Genomic DNA, 22,081 nt, shown 5'->3' on the forward strand with positions numbered 1-22,081 from the left:
CTTCAATATCTTGTCAAGGTATGTACTCTGTGAAAGACCAATGAGGCGTCTTGATCTATCTCTATAGATCTTGATGCCTAATATATAAGCAGCTTCTCCAAGGTCCTTCATTGAAAAACACTTATTCAAATAGGCCTTTATACTTTCCAAGAATTCTATATCATTTCCCATCAATAGTATGTCATCCACATATAATATGAGAAATGCTACAGAGCTCCCACTCACTTTCTTGTAAACACAGGCTTCTCCATAAGTCTGTGTAAACCCAAACGCTTTGATCATCTCATCAAAGCGAATGTTCCAACTCCGAGATGCTTGCACCAGCCCATAGATTGAGCGTTGGAGCTTGCATACTTTGTTAGAATTCTTAGGATCGACAAAACCTTCCGGCTGCATCATATACAACTCTTCCTTAAGGAAGCCATTAAGGAATGCCGTTTTGACGTCCATCTGCCATATCTCATAATCATAGTATGCGGCAATTGCTAAGATGATTCGGACGGACTTCAGCTTCGCTACGGGTGAGAAAGTCTCATCGTAGTCAACCCCTTGAACTTGTCGATAACCCTTAGCGACAAGTCGAGCCTTATAGATGGTCACATTACCATCCGCGTCCGTCTTCTTCTTAAAGATCCATTTGTTTTCTATGGCTCGCCGATCATCGGGCAAGTCAGTCAAAGTCCATACTTCGTTTTCATACATGGATCCTATCTCGGATTTCATGGCTTCTAGCCATTTGTCGGAATCCGGGCCCGCCATCGCTTCTTCATAGTTCGAAGGTTCACCGTTGTCTAACAACATGATTTCCAGGACAGGGTTGCCGTACCACTCTGGTGCGGAACGTGTCCTTGTGGACCTACAAAGTTCAGTAGTAACTTGATCCGAAGCTTCATGATCATCATCATTAACTTCCTCCCCAGTCGGTGTAGGCACCACAGGAACATTTTCCCGTGCTGCGCTACTTTCCGGTATGGAAGGGGTGACTATCACCTCATCAAGTTCCACTTTCCTCCCACTCAATTCTTTCGAGAGAAACTCCTTATCCAGAAAGGACCCATTCTTGGCAACGAAGATCTTGCCTTCGGATCTGAGGTAGAAGGTATACCCAATGGTTTCCTTAGGGTATCCTATGAAGACGCATTTCTCCGATTTGGGTTCGAGCTTTTCAGGTTGAAGTTTCTTGACATAAGCATCGCATCCCCAAACTTTTAGAAACGACAGCTTAGGTTTCTTCCCAAACCATAATTCATACGGTGTCGTCTCAACGGATTTCGACGGAGCCCTATTTAAAGTGAATGCGGCAGTCTCTAAAGCATAGCCCCAAAATGAGAGCGGTAAATCGGTAAGAGACATCATAGATCGCACCATATCCAATAGAGTGCGATTACGACGTTCGGACACACCGTTTCTCTGAGGTGTTCCAGGCGGCGTGAGTTGTGAAACTATTCCACATTTCCTTAAGTGTGTACCAAATTCATGACTTAAATATTCTCCACCACGATCTGATCGTAAGAATTTTATTTTTCTGTCACGTTGATTCTCAACTTCACTCTGAAATTCCTTGAACTTTTCAAAGGTTTCAGACTTGTGTTTCATTAGGTAGACATACCCATATCTACTTAGATCATCAGTGAGAGTGAGAACATAACGATATCCTCCGCGAGCCTCAACACTCATTGGACCGCACACATCGGTATGTATGATTTCCAATAAGTTGGTCGCTCGCTCCATTGTTCCGGAGAACGGAGTCTTGGTCATCTTACCCATGAGGCATGGTTCGCACGTGTCAAATGATTCGTAATCAAGAGACTCCAAAAGTCCATCTGCATGGAGCTTCTTCATGCGCTTGACACCAATGTGACCAAGGCGGCAGTGCCACAAGTATGTGGGACTATCGTTATCAACTTTACATCTTTTGGTGTTCACACTATGAACATGTGTAACATCACGTTCGAGATTCATCAAGAATAAACCATTGACCAGCGGGGCATGACCATAAAACATATCTCTCAAATAAATAGAACAACCATTATTCTCGGATTTAAATGAGTAGCCATCTCGAATTAAACGAGATCTAGATACAATGTTCATGCTCAAAGCTGGCACTAAATAACAATTATTGAGGTTTAAAACTAATCCTGTGGGTAGATGCAGAGGTAGCGTGCCGACGGCGATCACATCGACCTTGGAACCATTCCCGACGCGCATCGTCACCTCGTCCTTCGCCAGTCTCCGTTTATTCCGTAGTTCCTGTTTTGAGTTACACATATGAGCAACCGCACCGGTATCAAATACCCAGGAGCTACTACGAGTACTGGTAAGGTACACATCAATTACATGTATATCACATATACCTTTGGTGTTGCCGGCCTTCTTCTTGTCCGCTAAGTATTTGGGGCAGTTCCGCTTCCAGTGACCACTTCCCTTGCAATAAAAGCACTCAGTCTCAGGCTTGGGTCCATTCTTCGACTTCTTCCCAGTAACTGGCTTACCGGGCGCGGCAACTCCCTTGCCGTCCTTCTTGAAGTTCTGCTTACCCTTGCCCTTCTTGAACTTAGTGGTTTTATTCACCATCAACACTTGATGTTCTTTTCTGATCTCCACCTCCGCTGATTTCAGCATCGAATATACCTCGGGAATGGTCTTTTCCATCCCCTGCATATTGAAGTTCATCACAAAGCTCTTGTAGCTTGGTGGAAGCGACTGGAGGATTCTGTCAATGACCGCGTCATCCGGGAGATTGACTCCCAGCTGAGACAAGCGGTTATGCAACCCAGACATTCTGAGTATGTGCTCACTAACAGAACTATTCTCCTCCATTTTACAGCTGAAGAACTTGTCGGAGACATCATATCTCTCGACCCGGGCATGAGCTTGGAAAACCAATTTCAGCTCCTCGAACATCTCATATGCTCCATGTTTCTCAAAACGCTTTTGGAGACCCGGTTCTAAGCTGTAAAGCATGCCGCACTGAACGAGGGAGTAATCATCAGCACGCTGCTGCCAAGCGTTCATAATGTCTTGGTTCTCTGGGATTGGTGCTTCACCTAGCGGTGCTTCTAGGACATAATCTTTCTTGGCTACTATGAGGATGATCCTCAGGTTCCGGACCCAGTCCGTATAGTGGCTGCCATCATCTTTCAGCTTGGTTTTCTCTAGGAACGCGTTGAAATTGAGGACAACGTTGGCCATTTGATCTACAAGACATAGTGTAAAGATTTTAGACTAAGTTCATGATAATTAAGTTCATCTAATCAAATTATTTAATGAACTCCCACTCAGATAGACATCCCTCTCGTCATCTAAGTGAAACATGATCCGAGTTAACTAGGCCGTGTCCGATCATCACGTGAGACGGACTAGTCAAGATCGGTGAACATCTCCATGTTGATCGTATCTTCTATACGACTCATGCTTGACCTTTCGGTCCTCCGTGTTCCGAGGCCATGTCTGTACATGCTAGGCTCGTCAAGTCAACCTAAGTGTATTGCGTGTGTTCCGAGGCCATGTCTGTACATGCTAGGCTCGTCAACACCCGTTGTATTCGAACGTTAGAATCTATCACACCCGATCATCACGTGGTGCTTCGAAACAACGAATCTTCGCAACGGTGCACAGTTAGGGTGAACACTTTCTTGAAATTATTATAAGGGATCATCTTACTTACTACCGTCGTTCTAAGCAAATAAGATGCAAAAACATGATAAACATCACATGCAATCAAATAGTGACATGATATGGCCAATATCATTATGCTCCTTTGATCTCCATCTTCGGGGCACCATGATCATCTTCGTCACCGGCATGACACCATGATCTCCATCATTGTGTCTTCATGAAGTCGTCACGCCAACGATTACTTCTACTTCTATGGCTAACGCGTTTAGCAACAAAGTAAAGTACTTTACATGGCGTTATTCAATGACACGCAGGTCATACAAAATAATAAAGACAACTCCTATGGCTCCTGCCGGTTGTCATACTCATCGACATGCAAGTCGTGATTCCTATTACAAGAATATGATCAATCTCATACATCACATATATCATTCATCACATCTTCTGGCCATATCACATCACATAGCACTTGCTGCAAAAACAAGTTAGACGTCCTCTAATTGTTGTTGCAAGTTTTTACGTGGTTTGTAGGTTTATAGCAAGAACGTTTCTTACCTACGTATGACCACAACGTGATTTGCCAATTTCTATTTACCCTTCATAAGGACCCTTTTCATCGAATCCGTTCCGACTAAAGTAGGAGAGACAGACACCCGCTAGCCACCTTATGCAACTAGTGCATGTCAATCGGTGGAACCTGTCTCACGTAAGCGTACGTGTAAGGTCGTCCGGGCCGCTTCATCCTACAATACCGCCGAAACAAGAAAAGACTAGTAGCGGCAAGAAGAATTGGCAACATCAACGCCCACAACTGCTTTGTGTTCTACTCGTGCATAGTAACTACGCATAGGCCTGGCTCTGATACCACTGTTGGGAATCGTAGCATAATTTTAAAATTTTCCTACGCTCACCAAGATGCATCTATGGAGTATACTAGCAACAAAGGGAAAGGAGTGCATCTACATACCCTTGTAGATCGCGAGCGGAAGCGTTCCAATGAACGTGGATGACGGAGTCGTACTCGCCGTGATCCAAATCACCGATGACCGAGTGCCGAACGGACGGCACCTCTGCGTTCAACACACATACGGTGCAGCGACGTCTCCTCCTTCTTGATCCAGCAAGGGGGAAGGAGAGGTTGATGGAGATCCAGCAGCACGACGGCATGGTGGTGGATGTAGCGGGATGCCGGCAGGGCTTCGCCGAGCTTCTACGAGAGAGAGAGGTGTAGCAGGGGAGGAGGGAGGCGCCCAAGGCTGTGTTATTGCTGCCCTCCCTCCCCTCTTTATATAGGCCCCCTGGGAGGGGGGCGCCGGCCAAACCCCATCTAGATGGGGGGGCGGCGGCCAAGGGGGTGCCTTGCCCCCCAAGGCAAGTGGGGCGCCCCCCACCCTAGGGTTTCCAACCCTAGGCGCAGGGGAAAGGCCCATGGGGGGCGCCCAGCCCACTAGGGGCTGGTTCCCTTCCCACTTCAGCCCACGGGGCCCTCCGGGATAGGTGGCCCCACCCGGTGGACCCCCGGGACCCTTCCGGTGGTCCCGGTACAATACCGGTAACCCCCGAAACTTTCCCGGTGGCCGAAACTTTACTTCCTATATATAATTCTTTACCTCCGGACCATTCCGGAACTCCTCGTGACGTCCGGGATCTCATCCGGGACTCCGAACAACTTTCGGGTTTCTGCATACACATATCTCTACAACCCTAGCGTCACCGAACCTTAAGTGTGTAGACCCTACGGGTTCGGGAGACATGTAGACATGACCGAGACGCCTCTCCGGTCAATAACCAACAGCGGGATCTGGATACCCATGTTGGCTCCCACATGTTCCACGATGATCTCATCGGATGAACCACGATGTCGAGGATTCAATCAATCCCGTATGCAATTCCCTTTGTCAATCGGTATGTTACTTTCCCGAGATTCGATCGTCGGTATCCCAATACCTTGTTCAATCTCGTTACCGGCAAGTCTCTTTACTCGTACCGCAATGCATGATCCCGTGACTAACGCCTTAGTCACATTGAGCTCATTATGATGATGCATTACCGAGTGGGCCCAGAGATACCTCTCCGTCACACGGAGTGACAAATCCCAGTCTCGATCCGTGCCAACCCAACAGACACTTTCGGAGATACCCGTAGTGCACCTTTATAGTCACCCAGTTACGTTGTGACGTTTGGCACACCCAAAGCACTCCTACGGTATCCGGGAGTTGCACGATCTCATGGTCTAAGGAAAAGATACTTGACATTGGAAAAGCTCTAGCAAACGAAACTACACGATCTTTTATGCTATGCTTAGGATTGGGTCTTGTCCATCACATCATTCTCCTAATGATGTGATCCCGTTATCAATGACATCCAATGTCCATAGTCAGGAAACCATGACTATCTGTTGATCAACGAGCTAGTCAACTAGAGGCTTACTAGGGACACGTTGTGGTCTATGTATTCACACATGTATTACGATTTCTGGACAATACAATTATAGCATGAACAATAGACAATTATCATGAACAAAGAAATATAATAATAACCATTTATTATTGCCTCTAGGGCATATTTCCAACACTCCCTTGCATGTGGGGCACATGAACCTTCCATGCACACACCAGCCAACGAATAGCGCATACGCCGGCAAGTCATGCGTCGAGTACATGTACCAGACACGCATTATAAAGTTCCGTTTGCTAAAGGCGTCGTATGTCTTGAACCCATTATCCCAGGCTTCTTGCAATTCGTCTTTCAGCGTCTGCATGTACACATTCATATTCTTCCCCGGATAGTTGGGCCCTGTAATTATCAACGTCAGGAAAATGTTCTTTCTTTGCATAATCTGTCCGGGGGGAGATTGAGTGGAAAGACAAATACGGGCCAACAACTGTATTGCGCTGCCGTCAGACCAAACACACTGAACCCATTCATGCTGATGCCGACTCGAGGATGCCTCGGACCTGCCTCTTTGTCATCATGTAATGCATCGAAGCTCTTCCATGCTTCACCGTCCGATGTGTGCACCATCATCAGCTTCCCATCTACATCTAGTTGGGTTGTTTTGCCCATTTTGTGCCATGTCATTTGTCTTGTCGTCTCTTCGACCATGAAAAGACGTTGAAGTCTTGGTACGATTGGCATATACCGAAGAACATTAACGAGGATTTTGGTCTGCGTCTTCTCACCCATACCGTTGTCTACCACAACATACCTGGATGACTTGCAAATGGGACAATAGTTCAAGACCGCATACTGAAGCCTAAATAAGACACATCCTTTCTCACATGCATGTATCTTCTCATAGGGCATCTTAAGAGCACAGAGAATTTTGTTTGACTGGTACAGGTTTGCAGGTAGTACATGGCCTTTGGGTAGAAAACGTCCAAATATTGTCATAATTGTGTCATAGCATTCTCTGCCCAAGTTGAATTGAGCCTTCAGAGCCATTATTTGTGAGATGGCATCCAGCTAACAAAGCTCGGTGTGCTCATGGAGAGGACGTTTTGAAGACTCCAACATTTCATTGAAGGCCTTTGCAGATTCCTCCATCTCATTGTCCGAGTCCCGAGCATCATCAAAGTCTTGCATCATGTCTTGCATCCCGGTACCATGCTCGTCGGTGCAATGACGAAGCACCTCAGCTCTGGCACGTTGGGCAGACTCGCCATGAAATGTCCACTCCATATAATCTGGCGTAAAACCCCACTTCTGCAGGTGTTTGCCCATTTCATCCTCTGCCCTCTTGTGCCAATGATTGCACCCGGCGTAGGGGCACCATGTTATCCTTTGGCCATTTGCAAATGCGGCTCTTAGAAACCCCTTGGTTTTTGTTAACCATTCAGTGGTCATGTCTTTCTGACTAGTGTGACCGGTGTACATCCATGCATGATCAGTCATCTTCCCTAGCTAATGGACACATAATAAATATATATATAAATCAGCGTGTATATATTTATCAGTTAAAGAAGTTTTTCACTTTTATTACATCAATGCAACCTAGACGCTAATAGGTAACGATAGGTCCTAATCCCACCCGAGTATGTGTAGATTGGTCCTGTTTTCCCATGCTCTGCTCCGGATCCGATGCAAAATTTCGGCAGCACCTCCCCGTTGTTCTCCTGATACACGTCTTGGCAATAAGCAGAGAGGATGTGTACCCGGAGAACAACAGGGAGGCACTGACGAAATTCTGCATCAGATCCGGAGCAGAGCATATGGGAAAACGAACCCAATCTACACATACTCGGGTTGTCCATGGATAACATTGGACAATTCGAAAGAATCATGGTTATAAATATGCAAATGCATGCATATTTATAGATGTAACCCTTTCGAATGGGAGACGCATAGTGGTCACTCAGGGAGTCCTGGACTAAGGGGTCCTCGGGCGTCCGGCCTGTTGGCCATGGGCCGGACTGATGGGCTATGAAGATGCAAAGACCGAAGACTATACCCGTGTCCGGATAGGACTCACCTTGGCGTGGAAGGCAAGCTTGGCGACCGAATATGTAGATTCCTTTCTTTGTAACCGACCTTGTGTAACCCTAGATCCTCCCGATGTCTATATAAACCGGAGAGCTTAGTCTGGATGAGGATATTCATTACCATAGTCATACAGGCTAGACTTCTAGGGTTTAGCCATTACGATCTCGTGGTAGGTCAACTCTTGTAATACTCATATTCATCAAGATCAATCAAGCAGGAAGTATGGTATTACCTCCATAGAGAGGGCCCGAACCTAGGTAAACATTGTGTCCCCTGTCTCCTGTTACCATCGACCTTAGACGCACAGTTCGGGACCCCCTACCCGAGATCCGCCGGTTTTGACACCGACATTGGTGCTTTCATTGAGAGTTCCATTGTGCCGTCCCCAAAAGATTCGATGGCCCCTTCAATCGTCAACGGCAACACTTTCATATTCGGCGGCTTCGTACTGTGGGCCAACTCGCTTGGCCATCTGGAGCAGATTGATAGCTACGCCCCTAGCCATCAGGTCAGATTCAGGAGCTTGAACTACGTTGCGGACGTCCGTGGAGACTTCATCTTTGCTGGATTCGAGACTGCGGCGATCGCTCCTGGTCACCCCGTTGAACATGACCTAAATCTGTCATCGGACCACATCCAGGAGATTGCTCCTGTAACTGCTCTGGCTGTAGATCCGGAGCATACCGCGCCATCCAAGGATGGGAAGCTCAACCCTGCCACGGAGGCCACGGATCCCGTGGCGTTGGAGCCGCACATGGACCTAAACTCATGGGACATCTGCGTTACCAGAACTCTGGACTCGTCTCCGGTCATAAGTTCCGAACCATATGAGCCCGCGGACGCCGAACTTGATCGTTTATCGATCTTCGAATTCGGCGCCGCAGACATCTTTCAGCATTCACCTTTGGGCAATGTGCTAAACTCATTAAAAAAAACCTGTCCTTGGCTGGGGACTCACCGCCGAACTATGTTCGGTTCAAGCTAGGGGCTGAAGATGGAGAATCTTGCTTCCCACCCGCCACCCACTTTATAGCCACAGTCGAAGATTTAACTGACACACTTGATTATGGCTCCGAAGACATCGACGGTATGGACGATGATGCCGACAAGGAGCAAGGCCAAAATCCGCCATTTACTGGACGATGGACGGCCACTTCCTCATACGACGTATACATGGTAGATACACCCAAAAATAACAGTGGCGATGACAAGGAAAACCCAGCAAAGGAGGATGACCCCTCTAAGACACAACCAAAGCGTCGGCGTCAGCGGCGCCGCTCTAAACCACGCTGCAGCAAGGACAGCAACACCAGCACAGGAGACGACAACACCCCGTACGGTGCCGAAGACGTAGAAGACCTCGACGAACAAACCGCCGAACAGGACAATCAAGAAGATGGGCAAGTCATCCCTGACGAACAGGCCATAAATGAAAAATCGGAGGACGGTAGTTATCACCCGCTCTCCAAGGAGGAGGTGAGCCTCGGCAACAAGGACTTTATCATACCTGAGGAGCCCCTCGAGCAGGAGCGCTTTAAGCGCCAACTAATAGCCACTGCAAGGAGCCTGAAAAAGAAGCAGTAGCAGCTTCAAGCTGATCAAGATCTACTCAACAATAAATGGACTGATGTCTTGGCAGCTGAAGAATACGGCCTTAAGCGCCCAGCCAAAAGTTACCCGCAGCATAAATTGCTACCTCAGTTTGATGATGAGGCGTTGGAGCCCACACCGTCATCGCGCAATGCGGCTGACCGACCACCACGGGGTCGGGACAAAGCGGCAGCTCAAGCCGAACACTAGCCCGCTCCACCTCACCGTAAGGGTAGAGATAAAACAGCTCGGGGACATACCTATGACCCGCGGCAAAAATTAGATAACAATGCAGGACATACTAGATCGATCTACGGATCGCGAGGGCGTGCCCCGACACATGACGACGGCCACCTATTCGGACGCAACAAGTCTAGTCACCCTCGGGTCGAACTACACAGACGGACTCCATCAGAGCTACGTCGCGACGTGGCCCGATATAGAGGCGCCGCACACTCTCTTTGCTTCACTGATGAAGTAATGGATCATGAATTCCCAGAAGGGTTTAAACCCATAAACATGGAATCGTATGATGGGACAATAGACCCCGCGGTCTGGATCGAGGATTTTCTCCTCCATATTCATATGGCTCGTGGTGATGATCTCCACGCCATCAAATATGTCCCGTTAAAACTCAAAGGACCAGCCCGGTACTGGTTGAACAGCCTCCCAGAAAACTCTATCGGCAGCTGGGAAGATTTGGAAGAAGCCTTCCTGGACAACTTCCAAGGAACATACGTCCGGCCTCCGGACGCAGACAATTTAAGTCATATAGTCCAACAGCCCGGGGAATCAGCCAGGAAATTCTGGACTAGGTTCTTAACTAAAAAGAACCACATAGTCGACTGTCCGGATGCCGAAGCCCTAGCGGCCTTTAAGCATAGCATCCGCGACGAATGGCTTGCCCGACATCTCGGATAGGAAAAGCCGAAGTCCATGGCGGCCCTTACGGCACTTATGACCCGCTTTTGCGCAGGCGAAGATAGTTGGCTAGCCCATTGCAATAATAATGCAAGCAAACCCGGCGCCTCTGAAGGCAAGGATAACAACGGTAAGCCCCGACGCAACAGACACAAGCGTCGAATCAATGGCAACCATACCGATGACACGTCGGTCAACGCCGGATTCAGTGGCTCCAAGTCTGGTCAGCGGAAGAAGCCGTACAATAAGAACAATTCGGGCTCATCCAGTCTGGACCGCATACTCGATCGTCCGTGCCAGATACACGGCACCCCTGAAAAACCAGCCAACCACACCAACAGAGATTGTTGGGTCTTCAAACAGGCCGGCAAGTTAAACACCGAGAACAAGGAGAAGGGGTCGCAAAGAGAGGATGATGACGAGGATACCCAGCCACCGAACACAGGGGGACATAAGAAGTTTCCCCCTCAGGTCAAAATGGTGAACATGATATATGCCACACACATCCCCAAGAGGGAGCGCAAGCGCGCACTCCGGGATGTCTATGCGATAGATCCATCGCCCCAAAATTCAATCCATGGTCATCGTGCCCGATCACTTTTGATCGTCGGGATCATCCGACCAGTATCCGGCATGGAGGATCAGCCGCACTAGTCCTCGGCCCAATCATTGATGGATTCCACCTGATGTGAGTCCTCATGGAGGGTGGAAGCAGCCTTAATCTGCTCTATCAGGATACAGTGCGCAAGATGGGCATAAACCCATCCCGGATCAAACACACAAAGACCACCTTCAAAGGGGTCATACCAGGTGTAGAGGCCCGTTGTACGGGCTAAATCACACTAGAGGTTGTCTTCGGATCTCCGGACAACTTCTGAAGCGAAGAGTTAATCTTCGATATCGTCCCCTTTCGCAGTGGCTATCACACACTGCTTGGACGAACCACGTTCGCTCGATTGAACGCGGTGCCACACTATGCTTATCTTAAGCTCAAGATGCCCGGTCCACGCGGCGTCATCACGGTTAACGGAAATACAGAATGCTCCCTCCGTACAGAAGAACACACAGCTGCCTTAGCAGCAGAAGTACAGAGCGGCCTCCTCAAGCAGAGCCCTAATGCGGCTGCCAAGCCCACGGACACCGTTAAGAGGGTCCGAACTACCCCGCAGTAGGACAGCTCGGCTCATCAGGAGCTCGATTAGCAATCCAGCCTCCGTCTCAGTCCCGATCGAGCGGTGGCATTCGCGCCGCGCGTACATAACTACGCACTCGAAATTCCATGGGCATCGACGAAGGCACATCTAGCTTGTGATCCACGGTGTGGCTCAACCGGCACCGGATACACACATACTTTCACTTTTACTTTTTCCTTTCAGGTCTCAATCCCGCAGACCCCATCCGATGGCCTGATCATGGATCCTCTCGAAGGACAAGCACACCAAGACGGCAAGAATCAGAGCGGTCAGTTGACCCTGACGGATGGTATTATACTAGCTCAGCACGGGAGAGCCGCAAACATATGGGGGACTTCTCCAGGTGGTTTCATTAAACGATCACTCTACCTGTTCTTTAGGACCCATACGCAGCTCTCTCTTGGTGAAGGCATAGTAAATAGCCTTTCTGCTTATTGCACCACTTGTACGAATGCGCTTTACGCACCAATGAAATTATAATAGAAATAGTTTGCGGCCTAAATTTCCACGGCTTTAGCTTACCACTGGTTCTTCCTCTTTCTTTTTTTTCCTTTTTCTTCCTGGTAATTCTATCAGATAACACCCGTACTCTCAGTGTGTTCTACCTTGCCAGGGGCTTCATAGCACCCCACAACATGGCAACAAAAGTCCGGACACTTTTACAATATAGTTCAGCACACCGAATTTAGCATTATATGCATTGGCTCCGAATCATGTCTTTGGTCAATAGTTGGGTTGCCGTCTCCTGTGCTTGCTACCTTACGTTCCGCTATATCAGCTAAAGTAGTAAAGGGAGAACTGCTGTGATTGTGCCCTGGTTTATCCAAAGGAGCACCTCAGTAGAGAAAGCCGAAAAGTGACTGTCATGATACGGCGAGAGCCGGTCAGCTGTTCGGAGGTTGCAAATCGTTGGAGATTTTTTCCGCATTACGCGAAGGATCGGTACTTCCCGATCAGACGCTCATAGCACTCTGGTTCGGATACCTGGGGCTGCGCCCATGTTTTATTATAAAACTCCTATGGCTAAGTGAGGGTGTTTAAGCCGCATAGTCTGATTGCCTGGTTCGTTGCGCTAAACAACTCCTTCAAGGACCACATAATTGGATCAAGATTGTTTAGGTTCCATCCCGAACACCTCCGTACTACCTACATGGGGGTAGAAGCCGACGACTGGTCAACCCTCAGACTTCAGATAACACAGCCGCACATGAGCAAAAAATTAAAACATAACAAGCATTATATTACAAACCGACTTTGTTTCATCATACAAGGCAAACACAGCACGAATATATTCATTCGAAAATAATGTCTTGCCCACACTGTGTTGCCACAATGCGAGACCCCTCTAGGACGTCCGCAAAATAGCGCTTGGGTGTGCGGTGCTCCTTGTCCTCTGGCTGCCCCCTGGCCACCTCGACGGCGTCCATCTTCGCCCACCACATCTTGCAACGGGCGAAGGGCATGCGCGCACCTTCAATACAGGCCGATCGCTTAACGACGTCCAGCTGAGGACAGGCGTTCACCAGCCGCTTCACGAGTCCGAAGTAGCTGCCGGGCATAGCTTCGGCTGGCCATAGCCGGATTATCAAATCCTTCATGGCTAGTTCAGCCACCCTATGCAGCTCCACCAGCTGTTTCAGCTGATCGGTGAAGGGCACGGGATGCTCTGGCGCAAGATACTGTGACCAGAACAATTTCTCCATGGAGCCCCCTTCTTCGGCTCGAAAGAACTCCACGACGTCGGACACACTGCGCGGCAAATCTGTGTAGGCTCCTGGAGAACTCCGAATCCGGGTTAGTAAGAAATACTTCTTCTTTATACACTTGCTTTGCATACTAAATGCCTTACCCGCCGTGATCTCCCTGGCCTCATGGATCTCCTAGAGGCGCCCTGGGCCTCATTCCGGGCCATCTCCGCGCTCTGATGAGCCTTGGCGAGTTCGGTCTCTCGAACCGACGCGTCGCGCTCCAAGGTCTCGCACTTCCTCACCGTGTCCTGGAGCTCTTGTTGAATCTCGTTGACCCAGGCCTTGAGCTTCTTACAGGCGGCCTGCTCCTTGATAGCCTTCCCCTCGGCTTCGGCCAGGGCCTCGACCTCAGTCGTCGCTCCTATATACATCTTGACACTTCAGTCAATGCATATCATTTTACCTTCTTAATATAAAACGGGTTATCACATACCTTGTTTTTCTTGGAGCTGCCTCCTCACCTGACCGAGCTCCTCCTCGGTCCGCTCCAGTCTCTGCTTTAGTCCGGAGACTTCGGCAGTATGTGAGGCTGCGGCCAACAGCGACGCCTGCGCATTCATTTTAGACAAGTTTAATTAGTCTCCTGCCATCAGGGATTGATCCTCTGTTCGGTTTTTCTTTCCGAACACCGGACAGTGTCTCAGGGGCTACTGTCTATATCGGGATTTCCTCCTTTTGCGTTGCTTACCTCAAAACCTGTCAGAAGGCTGCTGCAGGCTTCGGTCAGTCCGCTCTTGGCAGACTGAACCCTTTCAATCACCGTGCCCATAAGAACACGGTGCTCGTCCATAATGGAAGCGCCTCGCAGCGCTTCCAGCAGATTATCTGGTGGCCCTGGTTGGACAAGGGTCACCGGTGGAATAGGCGTACCCCCTTCTTTCGAAGGATGCTGCGTGCGGGATCCCGGAGTCATACCGTCTCAGGAATCGAGTCCAGTTGAGGGCCGAATTGAATACGGCCCTCACCCCCAGTCTCCATGGGAATTGGCTTCCCCTGGTGTTCGGCGATGGGGGCTTCGCCTTCTGGCGCCTCTCTCCGGCTTGGGAAGGTTCGTTGGGAGAGCACCTCGTCGTCTCCCTTGGCCTTGGGAGAGTAAGCGGCCGGCGATGTCTCGCTGGCCATCTCCTTCGAGTCCAACGAACCCTCTGATGAGGATCGCGGGGAGTTGTCGTGGGCCGGACTATAATAGCATGATTGACCATGTCAATACGACAAGGAGGAGAGGTTAGATCTATGGGCATGTACGAGTCTTAGCACTTACGATGCGGCCTGGGGCTTAGTGCGGGGGCGTCACTCCGGACTGCTGTCGACGTCCCATGCGGAGCTACCCACAAGCTGGCCTTTCCCCTTCTTGGGCGCCTCCGCCTCCAGAATTGTGGAGGCCGCCCTCTTCTTTCTCCCTCCATCAAGGGGAGAGTCGCTCTCCTCCTCCTTCTCCTCCTCTTCATCGTCGTCATCTTCGGTGGCGAAGGAACGAGTCTTGTCTACGGACGTCGCGTCCGCAGCGCCCTTGCGGTGGGGGCCACTTCAGACCCCCTTGACCTTCTTCGCCGGCGCTGTATAGGGCGCCGGCACCAGCATCTTCGCTAAACGCGGATAACTGGTTCTTCAGACAGCGGAGCCGGGCACTGGATCTTCTTCGCCCTCTCCATCCATTCCTGAAGAAGCAATGATAGTAAAAGTTCAGATATCCTCCTTGAAACAGACAAGTAGAGGACGTGTTAAAAACTTACCTCGCTGGTGGGGTGGTTGACATCATGCCCACGGTCCGAATCTGTGGCGGGCGGTATCTCGTTGCCCTTGAAGAGCAACCTCCAGGCATCTTTGTGAGTGGTCTCGAACAGCCTCTTCAGGTTATGGTGCTTCTTCGGATTGAACTTCCATAGCGGAAGGCTTCGGCTTTGGCACGGGAGAATCCGGCGAACTAGCATCACCTAGATTATATCAACAAGTTTGACATTCTTGCCCACCAGGCTCTGAATGCGCATCTGCAGCGCTATCAGCTCGTCTGGCGAACACTAGTTCGGGCTCTTCTCGAGCCAGGAGGTGAGCCGCATTGAAGCACCGGTGTTGAAATCGGCAGCTGCGGCCCAGTTGGTGCCGCGGGGTTCCGTAATGTAGAACCATTGTTTCTGCCATTCCTTGACAGTCTCCACGAAAGTGCCTTTCGGCCAGGAAACATTGGACAGCTTACTCACCATGGCTCCTCCACACTCCGCGTGCTGGCCATCCACCACCTTCGGCTTCACGTTGAAGACTTTGAGCCACAGCCCGAAGTGGGGTTGCATGTGGAGGAATGCCTCACACACAACGATGAACGCCGAGATGTTGAGGAAGGAGTTCGGGGATAGATCGTGAAAGTCTATCCCGTAATAGTACATCAGACCACGGACGAAAGGGTGGAGTGGAAACCCTAGTCCGTGGAAGAAATGAGGGATGAATACCACCCTCTCGTTGGGCTTCGGCATGGGGACGACTTGTCCCTCGGCCGGCAGACGATGGGAGATTTCCTTCGCCAAGTACCCGGCCGCCCGAAGCTCTTTAATGTCTTTCTCCTTGACGGAAGAGACCATCCACTTGCCTTGGCCTCCGGATCCGGACATGGTTGAGTGCTAGCTTAAATGGGAAGAAGATGAGAACTTGGGCGCTGGAGCTCAAGGGTGGAAGGGCGAAGGAAGAGAAGGCGTGGGAGAAGAGGGGGGAATCCTTATCCCCTTATAGAGGCAGTAAATATTGAACGCCTCCCCACTCGCCCTAAAATTCGCCTATTCCCAAGGACTGTGTAAACGGCACGGTTGGGTTACCCATGCCCGCATTGATGAAAATCCCGCGATAAGGGGACACGATCTCTACTTTGACAAGACGTACCAATGGAAACCGCATCTCGAAACACGGAACGGCGGACAAAAACGGTTCGATATAGTGACCGAACAGATGTCGTCTTGCAAAAAGTTGTCAGCAGATGGGACTCGTGGGATATTATATTCCCTCTGCAGTTGTGTGTGTTACAGTTCCGGACACGATCAATACGTCCGAAGACTATCTTGGAGTTCGGAAGAAGGAACCCGCCTTGCAATGCCGAAGACAATCTGCGCGCCGAATACTTGTCATTGAAGCCAGGTTCAGGGGCTACTGAGGGAGTCCTGGACTAAGGGGTCCTCGGGCGTCCGGCCTGTTGGCCATGGGCTGGACTGATGGGCTATGAAGATGCAAAGACCGAAGACTGTACCCGTGTCCGGATAGGACTCACCTTGGCATGGAAGGCAAGCTTGGCGACCAAATATGTAGATTCCTTTCTTTGTAACCGACCTTGTGTAACCCTAGATCCTCCCGGTGTCTATATAAACCGGAGAGATTAGTCCGGATGAGGATATTCATTACCATAGTCATACAGGCTAGACTTCTAGGGTTTAGCCATTACGATCTCGTGGTAGGTCAACTCTTGTAATACTCATATTCATCAAGATCAATCAAGCAGGAAGTAGGGTATTACCTCCATAGAGAGGGCCCGAACCTGGGTAAACATTGTGTCCCCTATCTCCTGTTACCATCGACCTTAGACGCACAGTTCAGGACCCCCTACCAGAGATCCGCCGGTTTTGACACCGACAGTCACGCATACTGATGATTGAAGACACCTATAGCTAGCAAGTTTCATCGGCACGAAGACCGGAACAGAGCAAATCAAGGGGGGACGAGATGTCATTTGTGCTAACCCACGAATGCAGGGGCGGAGCTCGTCGAACACTAGACCCTCGCAGCGATGAAAAAACTGCACATTTAAATCGAAAGATGAGTTACATAGCAATATTGTTTTTTCCGTCAACCTAACTAAATATTTACAACAGGACGAGCGGGTTAGGGGTTCCTCGGCGTCGATAGAACCCTAAATAGCAACTACCATCGGTGCAAGGTACATGAGGCGGTCGGTGTTGAACACTAGATCCACGTCCCACAAGTGACCCCGGCGCCCGGCATCCCGCAACAATAGTTCTGGTGGCCGATGACGGTCGAACACCTTGGCAAATTTGTCTCGCAGCCTCTGTGATGAGGATTAAAGCCAAGTTTTGAAATTTCAAACAACCAAACCGACTTGAGTCAGTTTTGGTGTTTCAAGTTTCAACACTTAGCTTTCAATCGTCATCTCTGAGGCTGCCAGACAAATTTGCAATGGTGTTCGACCGCCATCGACGCCGAGAACTGTTGCTGCGAGACACAGGACCCGTGTGTCACTTGTGGGACGTGGATGTAGTATTTGACACCGATGGCCACATGTACCTCGCACTGACGATACTTCCTATTTAGGGTACCATCGACACGGAGGAACCCCCTAACCCGCTCGTCCCCGGGTAAACTAAATTAGCATGCATTCAATAAGCAAAACTACATCATCTCTTGTGTCCGTACATCGTCGAATATTATCACTAATACATCTCAAATAGTATCATACATATAGCATCGCTAATACAGCTAGAACCGTAGTGAACGACGGGTATCGGTGCGGGCGGTGGACACCCAAAGAGAAGGAACCATCACAGGATCATATCTCCAATGAGATCCCTGAAGAACCTGCCAGGTATTGTCCAACCTGCCCTCCAACGCAACCATGTAGCGACGGACGTGCTCGTCCTCCTCGCTAACACGGTGACGTACCACCTCCATAGTGTCCGAAAGCCTCGGCACCGTCACTGGCCCACACGACCGCCACCAAACAAGGTTCGGGTCAACGACGGGCTGACTCCTCATCAACCTGCGCCCCCCGGAAGGTAGAACCTCCCAGTACCAGCCCAGTGGAGCCCAGTCTCTGACATGGCCCCTCTGATCAAGCAGGCCTCCTCCATCGAGTCGACGATGAGGATGCGGGATAGGCATCGTCGATGTCGAAGCGGGAATAAATGCTTGAACTAAAAAATAACAATAAAATTTCACATGTTCAAAATAAACCATAAACTTAACCTAAAGTAAACTAAACCTAAACTAAACCAGAAACTTGACCTAAACTAAACTAAACTAAACCTATAGTAAACTAACTAAACTAATGAAAACCTAAACTAAATTATACTAAACCTAACTAAACTAAATCTAAAAAAATAGGAAAAAGTGAAAATATCTCACTTGGAGCGGCCGGGGCGGCGGGGCGTCGGGCGGTCCGGCAGGGCGGCCGGGGCAGCGGGGCAGCCGGGGTGGGGCGGCGGCGAGGGAGGCGGCCGGGGCGGGGCGGCGGCGAGGGGGCGGCCTGGGCGGGGCGGCGGCGCGGGGTTGGGATGAGGGGAGAGGGAGAGAGAGGGGCATGGCCCGAGGGCGTTTTGATACATATAGGGCTAGGCTCTTTGCCGTCCGCCGTCAGCTAGCGGACGACAAAGTTTCTTTGCCGTCCGCTAGCTGACGGCAAAGAAAGTGGCTATTAGATGCCCCCCCCTATCGGCCCACCCTGCCTCTTTGCCGTTCGCTAGCTGACGGCAGAGGTTCTATGCCGTCAGCTAGCTGACGGCAAAGAGGGAGCTGACGGCAAACACCTTCTTTGACGTCAGCTGCATCTTTGCCGTCGGGTTTCCTAAAGCTGATGGCAAAGACCCTCTTTGCCAACAGCTAGCTGACGGCAAAGAAGCAGCTGACGGCAAAGTTCCTGATTCTAGTAGTGATAGTCATTGACTTAGACCGCCGGGTTATCTGCCTGGCCAAAGTTTCATCCTCAGGTAACTCGCCCCGAGTCATATAAGCAAATATGGAACTGTCCAATCAGGAATCGCATGAAGAGCCGCCACCAGTTGTGCTTCCGGGTCAGGAATAGCAAGATCCTCCTCTGTAGGCAATTTGACAGAAGGGTTATGCAGAATATCCAGGAAAGTGTTAGGTGGCACCGGCTTACGCTGAGACCCTAACCGGCTTAAAGCATCAGCCGCCTCATTTTTCCTGCGATCAACATGTTCAACTTGATAACCCTTGAAGTGACCCGCAATAGCATCAACCTCTCGACGATAAGCCGCCATGAGTGGATCCTTAGAATCCCAAGTGCCAGAAACTTGCTGAGCTACTAGATCTGAGTCGCCGAAACATCTCACCCGGCTTAAGTTCATCTCCTTAGCCATCCGAAGACCATGGAGCAAGGCCTCATACTCAGCTGCATTGTTAGTACAAGGGAACATCAACCGAAGAACATAAGAAAATTTATCACCTCGTGGGGAAGTCAAGACAACTCCAGCCCCCGAGCCCTCCAATTGCCTGGACCCATCAAAATGAACAGTCCAATATGTGTTATCCGGCTTCTCTTCAGGCGTCTGCAACTTTGTCCAATCATTGATAAAATCCACAAGTGCTTGAGATTTGATGGCTGTACGAGGCACATACTTTAAACCATGAGGTCCAAGCTCAATGGCCCATTTGGCTACCCGACCTGTGGCTTCTCTGTTTTGAATGATATCCCCTAAAGGGACAGAACTAACCACAGTGATAGGATGACCCAGAAAATACTGCTTAAGCTTCCGGCTAGCCATAAAAACCCCATATACAAGCTTCTGCCAATGTGGATACCTCTGTTTGAACTCAATAAGCACCTCACTGATGTAGTAAACCGGCCGTTGAACCGGATACTTTTTGCCTGCTTCCTTCCTTTCCACCACAATGGCTACACTAACAGTTCGGCTATTGGCAGCGACATATAACAACAAAGGCTCCTTGTCAATGGGAGCAGCAAGAACCGGCGGCTCAGCCAACTGTTTCTTCAAGGCCTCAAAGGCCTGACCAGCAGCATCACTCCAGATAAAGTGATCTGTCTTCTTCATCATCTGGTATAAAGGGATAGCCTTCTGACCCAACCGGCTTATGAACCGGCTTAAGGCCGTGATACGACCCGCCAAACGCTAAACATCATTGATACACGCCGGCTTAGCCAGAGAGGTGATAGCTTTTATCTTCTCCGGGTTAGCCTCAATACCTTGTTCTGAAACCAGAAAACCCAGAAGCTTACCAGCTGGCACACCAAAGACACACTTGGCTGGGTTAAGCATCATCTTGTAGACCCGGAGATTATCAAATGTCTCTTTCAAATCATCTATCAATGTTTCCTTCTTTCTGGACTTCACCATGATATCATCCACATAAGCGTGAACATTGCGCCCAATCTGATCATCAAGACAATTCTGCACACAATGCTGGTAAGTCGCCTGGGCACTCTTGAGCCCAAAAGGCATAGACACATAACAGAAGGCTCCAAAAGGAGTGATGAAAACCGTCTTCTCCTGGTCCTTAACTGCCATCTTGATCTGATGGTAACCAGAATAAGCATTTAAAAAGCTCAAACGCTCACAACCCACCATAGCATCAATAATTTGATCAATACGAGGGAGAGCAAAAGGATCAGCCGGATAAGCCTTGTTTAAGTCCGTGTAGTCCACACACATACGCCAAGTGCCATTCTTCTTAAGCACCAGTATCGGGTTAGCCAACCACTTAGGATGAAAAACTTCAACAATGAACCCAGCCGCCAAGAGCTGTTCACCAATGGCCTTACGCCTCTCTTCATTGAAACAACGAAGGAATTGCTTGATCGGCTTAAACTTTGGATCAATATTAAGAGTGTGCTCAGCGAGCTCCCTCGGTACACCTGGCATATCAGAAGGTTTCCATGCAAAGATGTCCCGGTTCTCATGGATGAACTCGATGAGCGCGCTTTCCTATTTCGAATCCAGATTAGCACTGATGTTGAACTGCTTGGATGAATCGCCAGGAACAAAATCAACTAGCTTAGTGTCATCTGCCGACTTAAACTTCAATGACGGATCATGCTCTGTAGTTGGCTCTTTTAAAGATGTCATATCTGCCTGGTCAACATTATCTTTATAGAACTTCAATTCCTCTGTTGCACAGACAGACTCAGCATAAGCAACATCACCTTCTTCACACTTCAAAGCTATCTTCCGGCTTCCATGCACTGTGATGGTCCCCTTGTGACTCGGCATTTTAAGCTGCAGATAAACATAACAAGGCCGTGCCATGAACTCTGCACAAGCCGGCCATACGAACAGAGCGTGATACGGGCTCTGAATCTTGACTACCTCAAAGGTTAGCGTCTCGGCCCTGGAGTCATGTTCATCTCCAAAGGCCACTTCCAAAGTGATCTTGCCTACCAGATATGCCGATTTACCAGGCACCACTCCATGGAAAACTGTATTGGACGGCTTAAGATTTTTGTCAGTTAACCCCATACGACGGAAAGTATCATAGTGAAGGATATTAATACTGCTGCCTCCATCCATGAGTACCTTAGTAAACTTGTACCCTCCAACCTGAGGTGCCACCACCAAAGCCAATTGACCCGGATTATCATCCCAAGGCGGGTGATCCTCACGACTCCACACAATGGGCTGCTCTGACCATCGCAAGTAACGGGGAACCGCCGGCTCAACGGTGTTCACAGCCCTTTTACGGAGCTTCTGATCCCGCTTGCATAAACTCGTGGTGAAAACGTGGTACTGCCCACTATTCAGCTGCTTTGGATTACTTTGATAACCAGATTGCTGTCGTTGATTC

The sequence above is a fragment of the Aegilops tauschii genome, chromosome 1, assembly GCF_002575655.3.
Source record: "Aegilops tauschii subsp. strangulata cultivar AL8/78 chromosome 1, Aet v6.0, whole genome shotgun sequence".
Taxonomy (NCBI): domain Eukaryota; kingdom Viridiplantae; phylum Streptophyta; class Magnoliopsida; order Poales; family Poaceae; genus Aegilops; species Aegilops tauschii.